The following is an 11,165-nucleotide window of genomic DNA, read 5'->3' as shown; positions in this document are numbered from 1 at the left end:
TATAGACACCACTCTTGCTAATTTGGTGATAAGAATTCCAGTAGGGACTTCCCTGGTGGCACAGTGGTTAAGAATCTGCCTGCCAATGCAGGGGACACGGGTTCAAGCCCTGGTCTGGGAAGATTCCTACATGCCATGGAGCAACTAAGCCCGTGCACCACGACTACTGAGCCTGCGCTCTAGAGCCATGAGCCACAACTGCTGAGCCCTCGTGCTGCAACTACTGAAGCCCGTGTGCGCCTAGAGCCCGTGCTTTGCAACAAGAAAAGCCACCACGATGAGAAGCCTGCGCACCGCAAGGAAGAGTAGCCCCTGCTCACCGCAACTAGAGAGAAAGCCTGCATGCAGCAATGAAGACCCAACGCAGTCAAAAAAAAGAATTCCAGTAAAGCTTTTTCAAAATTGAGATAGCATTAATAATTGTTCTATGATGGATGATAGCTCTCTTTCTTTTAAACAGTGTTATTGAGGTTATAATTGGTATACAGTAAATTCCGTATATTTAAAGTGCACAATTTGGGACTTCCCTGGTGGTCCAGTGGCTAAGACTCTGCACTCCCAATGCAGGGGTCCTGGGTTCGATCCCTGGTCCAGGAACTAGATCCCACATGCCACAACTAAGAGTTCACAAGCCACAACTAAAGATCCCACATGCCGCAACTGAAGATCCCGCGTGCTGCAACTAAGACCCAGCGCAGCCAAATAAATATTAAAAAAATAAAATGTACAATTTGATGCATTTTGACATATGTATACATCCATTCAACCATCACCAAAATCAAAATAATAATCATATCCATCATCCCCAAAAGTTTCCTTGGCCCCTTTTTTTAATCTGTTCTTCCGCTCATCCTTCCCTGCCTCCCCCACCATCCTCTGCTTTGTCACTATAGTTTGCATTTTCTAGATTATTATATACAGTTGATCCTTGAACAAAGTGGGGGTTAGGAGTGCCAATTCTCTGCGCAGTCAAAAATTGTATAACTTACAGTCTGCCCTCTGTATGCGTAGTTTCATATCCTCAGATTCAACCAACCCCAGATTGTGTAGTACTGTAGCATTTACTATTGAGAAAAATATGTGTAAGTGGACCCAGGCAGTTCAAACCGATGTTTTTCCAGGATCGACTCTAAATGGAATCATACAATGTGTACTGTTTTATTGTCTGGCTTCTTTCAATCAGCATAATGATTATCCATGTTGTTTCATCAGTAGTTCATTTTTATTGGTAAATAGTTTTGATTTTATGGATATACTACAATTTGTTTAACTATTCATCTGTTGATGGACATTTGGATTATTTCCAGTTTTGGGCTATTACAAATAAAGCTGAGGGAGTTCCCTGGTTGTCTAGTGGTTAGGATTCTGGGCTTTCACTGCCGTGGCCCAGGTTTAATCTCTGGTCAGGGAACTGAAAAACTACAAGCTGTGCGGTGTGGCCAAAATTTAAAAAGAGAAGGAAAAAAAAAAAGACTAGCACTTACAAAAATAAAGTTAAAAGGATTAAGAAAACAAGACAAATAAAGCTGCTATAAGCAATTGTATACAGGTCTTTATAAGACACATCTTTCCTGTTCTCTGAAGTAAATACCTAAAGGTGAAATGGCTGGATCATATGGTAGGAGTCTGTTTAATTTCTTAAGAAACTGCCAAACATTTTTCCAAAATGGCTACACCAGTATATGAGAGTTCCACTTCCTCCATATTGTTGCCAACAGTTGGTATGGTCAACCTTTTTAAATTTTAACATAATAGGCAGGTAGTGGATTCTCACTGTGGTTTTATCTTGTATTTCCCTAATGCCTAATGATATTGAACACTTTTTAAAAATAGACTTTATTTTTTTAGAGAAGTTTTAGATTCACAGGAAAATTGATTGAAAAGTACAGAGGGTTCCCATATACCCCCTGAAACCACACAAGCACAGACTCCTCCCTCCCACATTAGAATGGCACATTAGTTATAATCAATGAACCTACGTGCACATCATTATCACCCAAAGTCTATAGTTTACATTACGGTTCACCCTTGGTGTTGTACAAATATATAATGATTTTGACAAAGGTATAATAACATGTATCCATCCTTATAGTATCATGCAGAATAGTTTCACTGCCCTAAAATCCTCTTCACTCCACCTGTTCATCCCTCTCTCTCCCCAACCCCTGGCAAGCATTAACTTTTTTTACTGTCTCCATAGTTTTGCCTTATTACAGAATGTCACATACTTAGAACTGTATAGTACTTAGCCTTTTCCATGTCTTTTCATGGCTTGATAGTTCATTTCTGTTAGCGCTGAATGATACTCCATTGTCTGGATGTACCACAGTTCATTCATTCACCTACTAAAGGACTTGGAAGCTTCCAAGTTTTGGCAATTATGAATAAAGCTGCTATTAACATCTGGGCAGAATTTTGTGTGGACATGTTTTCAACCCATTTCAGTATATACTAAGGAGCAGGATTGCTGGATCATGTGTAGGAGTATGTTTAGCTTTGTAAGAAACTGCCAAACTGTCTTCCAAAGTGGCTGTACCATTTTGCATTCCCACCAGCAATGAATGAGAGTTCCTCTTGTTCCACATTCTTGTCAACACTTGGTATTGTCAGCGTTTTGAATTTTTGCATTCTAATTAGGTGTGTAGTGATATATCTCATTATTTTAATTTGTATTTCCATGATGACATATAATGTGGAGCATCTTTTCATGTGCTTATTTGCCATCTGTTTATTTTCTTCAATGATTGTGTCTGTTAAGGGCCTCAGCACATTTTCAAATCTGGTTGTTCGTTTTCTTATTGTTCAGTTTTAAGACTTCTTTGTTTATTTTGGATAAGTCTGCTATGACTTGAATGTTTGTGTCCACCCAAAATTCTTATGTTAAAATCCTAATCTCTAATGATGGTATTAGGAGGTGGGGCTTTTGGGAGGTGATTAGGTCATGAGGATGGCGCTCTCAAGATTGGGATTAGTGCCCTTATAAAAGAGGCCCCACAGAACAACCCATCCCTTTCTACTCCAGGAGGCCCTCACTGGACCATGCTGGCACCTTGATCTTAGAATCCCTAGCCTCTGGAACTATAGGAAATAAGTTATTTGTTTATAAGCCACCCAGTTTATATTTTTGTTATAGCAGTCCAAACAGACTAAGACATAGTCCTTTATCAAGTATGTCTTTTGCAAATATTTTCTCCAGTCTGTAGCTTGCCTTCTCATTCTCTTGATGAACACCATTTGTACGTGCTTCTTTGACATTCATGTATCTTCTTTGGAGAAGTGTGTGTTCAAATATTTAGTCTTTTTTTTTTTTTTTAATTGCATTGTTTGCTCTTTACTGTTGAGTTTTTAGAGTTCTTTACATAGTCTGGATACAAGTCCCTTATCTGATAAATGCTTTGCAAATATTTTCTCCCAGTTTGTTTCTTGTCTTTTTATTCTTTTAACAATGTCTTTTCAAGAGCCAAAGTTTTAAAATTTAATGAAGTCCAATTTATCAAATTATTTCTTTATGGATTGTGCTTTTGGTGTTGTATCTGAGAAGTCTTTACCTAACCCAGTTATGCACAAGGTCACAAAGATTTTCTCCTGATTTCTTTTTTATTTTTTATTTTTTTTTTTATTTTTTTTTTTTTATTTTATTTTTTTTTTAAACCATATTTATGCCAAAGTGGCATATTTTGAGGTGGCATTTTTTTTTTTTTAATTTATTTATTTGTGGCTGTGTTGGGTCTTCGTTTCTGTGCGAGGGCTTTCTCTAGCTGCGGTGAGCGGGGGCCACTCTTCATCGCGGTGCGCGGGCCTCTTCTTATCGTGGCCTCTCTTGTTGCGGAGCACAGGCTCCAGACGCGCAGGCTTAGTAATTCTGGCTCACGGGCCTAGTTGCTCCGCGGCATGTGGGATCTTCCCAGACCAGGGCTCGAACCCGTGTCCCCTGCATTAGCAGGCAGAGTGTCAACCACTGTGCCACCAGGGAAGCCCCCGAGTTCTTTTTTAAAGTGTTATGGTTTTAGGTTTTGTAATCTGTTCTGAGTTTTTGTATATGGTGTGAGGTATGGCTCCAAGTTCATCTTTTCTGCATATGGATGTCCAATTGTTCCAGCACCATTTCTTTAACAAGACCGTCCTTTCTTCATTATATTGTCTTTGCACCTTTATGAAAAATCAATTGTCCATACATGGGAGGCTTATTTCTGGACTCTCTGTTCTGTTCCATGAGTCCGGACTCTCTATTCTGTTCTATGGGTCTGGACTCCCTATTTTGTTCCAAAACAACATTTTGATTACTATAGCTTTATAATAATTATTGAAATCAGGTAGCATTAGGCCTCCAACTTAGTTCTTATTTGAGATGATTTGGCTATTCTAGGTCCTTTGCATTTCCACATGAATTTAGTAATTAGCTTATCAATTTCTACAAAAAAAAGCCTCCTGGCGTTTTGATTGGGATTAAATTTGAGAAGCAAAAAAAATTCCTAACAATATTAGGTTTTATGAACAAGGTACATGTCCTCATAGATTGTCTCTATTTTATCTCAGGAATTCTTTGTAGTTTTCAGTTTAGGTCTTTCCATCCTTTGTCAGATTCATTGTAACATGTTTTTATGCTATTGTAAATGATATTTTTAAAATTTCAATTTCTGATTATTTATTGCTAGTACATAGAAATACATTTGATTTTTATAATCTTGCATCCTACATTCTTGCTAAACTCACGAGTTTGAATGCCTCTGATTTCTTTTTTCTTGAATGCTTTAGAACCTCCAATACAGTGTTAAATAGAAGTAGTGAGAGTGGCTCTCCTTGTCTTACTCCTAATCTTGGGGAAAATAATTCAGTCTTTCATCATCAAGTATGATGTTAACTGTAGGTTTTTCATAGATGTCCTTCATCAGGTTGAGGAAGTTGCCTTCTATTCCCAGTTTGTTGAGCTTTTTTTTTCAGGAACGGATGTTGGGTTTTGTCAAATGCCTTTTCTGCATCTGATGGTTTTTCTTTTTTAATTTAATAAGCTGAATTATATTGATTTTTGAATATCAAACCAACCCTACATTCCTGAGATAAACCCTACTTGGCCCATGTTGTATTATCCGTTTAATATGTTTTTGGATTTTATTTGCTAAAATTTTGTTTAGAATTTTTGCATACATATTAAGGATATTGGTCTTTAATTTTCCTTCCTTGCAATGTCTGGTTTTGGTGTCAGAGTAAAGCTGGCCTCATAGAGTGAATTGACAGCATTCCTTCATCTTCAAATTTTTGGAAGAGTGTGATAAATTAGTATTATGTTTTCCTTAAATTAGTATTAGTACTATGTATTCCTTAAATGTTTGGTAGAATTCACAGTGAAGCTGGACCTTGAGTTTACTTTGTGGGAAGGTTTTTTTTTTTTTTTTTTTTTAAGAAAGCTGCGTTTTTTTTTTTTATAGCTACTTTATTTATTTATTTATTTATTTTTGGCTGTGTTGGGTCTTCGGTTCGTGCGAGGGCTTTCTCCAGTTGCGGCAAGCGGGGGCCACTCTTCATCGCGGTGCGGGGACCGCTCTTCATCGCGGTGCGCGGGCCTTTCACTATCGCGGCCCCTCCCGTTGCGGGGCACAGGCTCCAGACGCGCAGGCTCAGTAGTTGTGGCTCACGGGCCCAGCCACTCCGTGGCATGTGGGATCTTCCCAGACCAGGGCTCGAACCCGTGTCCCCTGCATTAGCAGGCAGATTCTCAACCACTGCGCCACCAGGGAAGCCCCTGTGGGAAGGTTTTTTAACATTAATTCCATTTGATAACAGATATAGGGTTAATCAGGTTATATATTTATTCTTGAGTAAAATTTAGGAAATCTGTGTCTTTCAATGAATTTTTCTATTTCATCTGAGTTGTTGAATTTATTAGCATAGAGATGTTCATAGTATTCCTTTATTATCCCTATAATAGCTATAGATACAATCTGCAGTGATGCTGCCACCTTTCTCATTCCTGACATTGGTAATTTGTGTCTTCTCTATTTCCTTTCCTAATCAGCCTGGCTAGAGGCTTATCAATTTTAAAGATAGTTCTTTATTTTTGAAGTCTATTATTGGCAAATTGAGTCCATTGTGCTAAAATCCTACTCTACCAGAGCAGTACATGGTATGAAAGCACTCTACTGATCCAATGAATGAAAAGAAAAAAAACCCCACTGATTTCTGCATGTAAAGTCCTTTTAATATTATTACTCTCTTTTAGACATTAACCATTTCCTTATCTCTTATGTCAATTATTTAGGACTAGTAAGATATAACTCAGCAAAATTGCCAGAGGCCAGGTTAAATGCTTGAGGATGTGTTCCAAGAGAAGGCTAAAGGGAGGTGAGGCAGATGACTGGCACTGAGGAGAGAAGGAACCTTGAAACAATGAAGAAAACAGATGGAGGCTGAAGACACAGTGAATCAGAGAAAGTATAATAAAACTATAAGGGAGGAATCTTGGGATATTAAACTAGCAACTTAAACAGGATGAAATAGTATAAACTCTAGTAACAAGAAATGAAGGTCACATAAAATCTAATTCAAGAGTGACTACTCAAAGTCATTACAGTAAAATATTCAATTTAATAGCATCAGTGTTTCAAAAAGGTATTTGAGAAATGTTCAGAAATTAGAGGAAAAGGTTACATAAATTAGCTTCAGTAAATTATGAAAAATAGGATTTCTATTTATACTCAACACTGAAAAATAATATACTGGGTCTATTTTACCTATGTTAGCAGGAAGATCTTAAGATTTCTGGTCAGATGAAGGAACCTCAAAAGGGTCATAACATATGTAGGTGGGAAAAAGCACAAATCTCTCCTTGCTTTCCCCAGGCTAAAAAAAAACCACTGACTTGATTAAACTTGAGTTTTGTACTAGCCAACCACAGTGACTTTGGGTTTGCATGTTCCCTATCCTTTTTTGTTTTAGAAGATTGTTTTCCTTTACATTCAATCTGCACACATTTAAAGTATACACTTTCATTAATTTTCACATATGTGTACACCCATGAAACCATCATCACAACAACCAAAATAATGAACACAACCGTCACCCCCAGATGTTTCCTTGGCCCCTGTGTAATCTCTCCCTCCCAGGCCACCCACGCCACAACCCCCACCAACTTTCCAAAAACCCAATGACTTGCTTTCTGTCGCTCTAATGTGTATTTTCTATAAGTTTATATAAATGCAGTCAAAGTGTGTACTCTTTTTTGACTGGCTTCTTTCACTCAGCATAATTGAGATTCATCGAATTTGTTGCCTGTATCATCTGTTCCTTTTTACTGCTGGGTTGTATTCCACTGTATGGATATGCAATAATTTATTAATCCGTTCACCAGTGGATGGGCATTTGGGTTGTTTTAAGTATTTGTTATTAATAAAGTTGCTATATGTGGACATGATTTCATTTCTCTTGGCTAAATATCTAGGAGTGGAATGGCTAGGTCATATGTTTAAATTTTTAACAAATTGCCAAAAATTTTCCAAAGTAGTTGTACCATTTTGCATTCTCACCAGCAGGGTAAGAGAGTTCTAGTTCTTCTGCATCCTCCCCAACACGTGGTATGGTTAAGGAGAACTTACAGGGTCTGGGATTCTGCTCAGTAGGATTTATAAGCAGTCGTTTATAACTTAGCTAACTGTTTGAACATGGGCAAATCACTTGACCTTTCTAAATATCACAACTATTAGAACTGCTAAAGAACAAAAACATCTGACAATATCCAGTGCTGACAAGGACGTAGTGCAGCTGGAACTCTTGTGTGCTGCTGGTGGGGATGCAAAATGGTACAGTCATACAAAAGTTACTCCTAGGTGTTTACCTGAGAAATGAATATCTACAGTGGCTCTATTCATAATTATTAAATGTCTTGTCATAGAGAAGTTTTTAATTTTAATGCAGTCAGATTTAGTTTAGGTTTTTATTTAAGAGTAGGTTTGGATAAGGATCAAAGAGAATTTCTGAGAGCAGTTAGCAACTGGTGGGAAAGGTGCCCCATCAAAGGCACACTACCAGTAAAATCTTGTGTTCACAACTATCTTGTTAAAGCTTAGCTATTACAGGGCCAATTGTGGAGATAATGACTGCATCACGGAAATGGTTAATTCTAGAAATCACTTACAGACTTCCCAGGACGATTCATCCTTGGAAACCAAGAGAAACTTCAGCAGTTTATTATCCTCCATCAGAGACCAAGGTTCTCTAGAGGATAACATGTACTGGAATATAACAGTAAAGGAATTAGTTGTGGGATTTGCCGATAAAATATAGGATGCCCAGTTAAATTTGAATTTCAGATAAATAACAATTTTTAGATGAGACATACTTATACTAAAAAATTATGTGTTTTGACTAAAATTCAAATTTAACTGGGTATCCTGTATTTTTATTTGCTAAATCTGGCAACCCTAAACTGGTGAGACTCTTGAATCAGATTGTCTTGTTTAATGTAACTTAGCCTTGAGAAGAAATCCAATTACCTGTGCAGAGTAATCATTTATTATATTTACATGGAAGTTCCTTAAGTTTTTCAAAAGTAGAACTTTTTAAAATGAATTTTGCATGGTATAGATTACAAAATGAAGATAGCTTCATAATTATGTTAACTACAAATTCCAGAATTATAAACAGTGCCCTTCTTATTCTGTTTAAAAAGATATAATGGGTCTCTATGAATAAAAAAGGTTTTGTTGTCCTTCTCAACATGGAAAACATCATTTGATTTTGTTAATAAATGTGAAGGACTAAAAAAATATTTATATGCTGAAAACACCAAGTATGTATTTGTTAGAAATTCCCTATTAGTGCCAACTCCATTTTAAGAGTCATTCAACCTTCACTAATGATGAATGCTATCACATACTGTAGTCTTCCTGTAATGGAACAAAAGTCTGTCTGTAACTGCATGACAGTAATGGAAGAGGGAAGGGAAGAAGAAACAAGGAGAGGAGGAAAAAGAACTCATCAGCTTAAGAATATTTTAAGTTGGGGATTAGACTGTTAAACAAGTTTTACATTTTTAAAATGATACTTTTAAATCACTTTATGAAAAGAACACCAAAGACAACTTCTAAATGTCTGACTTTGTGCATAAGGATCACTGGTAAAAACACAATGGCAATTCAAAAGTAATTTTTCTCAATTTAAGTAAACATAGTTTTTGACCATCTTACTATACGTTAGATGCTCGACCAGGCACTCTGTGGGATACCCCTGTGACTGAGGAGTACTTAGGGAACTAAACATCTAGTAGGGTAGAAAGACACAGGCATAAGTAAATGCAATATATTCAATACAAGGTGAGTTGTCAAGTAAAATAATACAGATTGAAAATGCTATCAGAGCATAAAAGAGTGTGATATTCTGGGGGGTGGTAAGAAGTCAGCAAAAGCTTCCTGGAAAAGTGGCTCTTGAAATGGCTCTCGATAAGTAGGGATGAGAGTTGGGGGGGTGGGGACAGAAGGAGCAACAGGCCGAGATGGGCAGGTATAAGATTTAGGCAAAGCCTGAATAACTCTGCTTTACCTGGCTCCTGCTTCTTCTGCCTCAGGTCTGTTCTCTCACCACCAATTTCTCCTCCTCAATGTGCCTGAGCATTTTACTCACCATATCTCTCCTCCCATTTGTCTAACCAATTTATAATCCCCACTGGGGCCCAGTTTTACTGTTGCTTTCTCTGCAAAGTCTTCGCAGACCATCTTTGCCTTCAAACTAGTTGGGCTCTGTATCGTTTTCTCGTGGCACACCATAACTTCATATGCTAATCACACCTGCAGTTAACATATACATATATACATTACCAAATGTAAAATAGCTAGCTAGTAGGAAGCAGCCGCATAGCACAGGGAGATCAGCTCGGTGCTTTGTGACCGCCTGGGGGGGTGGGATGGGGAGGGTGGGAGGGAGGGAGATGCGGGAGGGAGGAGATATGGGAACGTGTGTATATGTGTAGCTCATTCACTCTGTTATAAAGCAGAAACTAACACACCACTGTGAAGCAATTATACTTCAATAAAGATGTTTAAAAAAAAAAAAAAAGAATTACATGGGGGCTTCCCTGGTGGCACAGTGGGTGGTTAAGAAACTGCCTGCCAACGCAGGGGACACGGGTTCGAGCCCTGGTGCGGGAAGATCCCACCTGCGGCAGAGCAACTAAGGCAGAGCAACTAAGCCCGTGCGCAACAACTACTGAGCCTGCGCTCTAGAGCCTGTGAGCCACAACTACTGAGCCTGCGTGCCACAACTACTGAAGCCCGTGCGCCTAGAGCCCATGCTTCGCAACAAGAGAAACCACCACGAGAAGCCTATGCACGGCAACAAAGAGTAGCCCCTGCTTACCGCAACTAGAGAAAGCCCGCACGCAGCAATGAAGACCCAACGCAGCCAAAAATTAATTAATTAATTAATTTAAAAAAAGAATTACATGGGATAATGGTTTAACATATAACTCTTTAGATTATGCAGTCCACACACACAGGGACTTTTTTCTGTCATGTTCACTGTTAGGTCTCCTGAGCCTTAGCACAATGCCTGGCACATCGAAGATACCCAATAAATTTTTGATGATCAAAAAAATTCATAAATTTTTGATGCCTGAATTCTAAAATATGTGGTTGAATATAGCTTCAAATGCTTCCACAATGTTGATAGCTACGTTATACTACCGGGCGTATAAGAAAGGTATATAAGCAAATTAATAGCATGATGCATAAAGATTTCCAATTAAAAGCAATTTCGTAGAAGACATAGCATGTATGTGCTAAATACAAACATCTTTCTTAGTGAAGGGCAGGAAAACTAGAAATTTAACAAACAATAATAAAAGCACACATGGAATATTAAAATAGAAATCTCCATAATCTTCAAATAACTTGATTTTATAGATAGCACCTTCCATTTTATATATTAAAGAGTATATTTTTATTTTTTTAATCATATGCAAGAGCTATCTACTCAACATTTAGCTAATCTCAAAATATGGTCAATATTTGAATTTAATACCTAGTCAGTATTCTTACAAAATTCAATAATTTTCATAATCCTTTCCAGCCCCCCAAAACAAAAGGATTTTAAGTGTCCATATACTCATTCAATTAATATATAGTTTTACTCTCTGTAGCAAGATCCCAGTACATCATTACCAGATTTATATTGATTAG

The sequence above is a fragment of the Balaenoptera musculus genome, chromosome 2 (genome assembly GCF_009873245.2).
Source record: "Balaenoptera musculus isolate JJ_BM4_2016_0621 chromosome 2, mBalMus1.pri.v3, whole genome shotgun sequence".
Lineage (NCBI taxonomy): Eukaryota > Metazoa > Chordata > Mammalia > Artiodactyla > Balaenopteridae > Balaenoptera > Balaenoptera musculus.
This window is presented reverse-complemented; position numbering follows the sequence as displayed.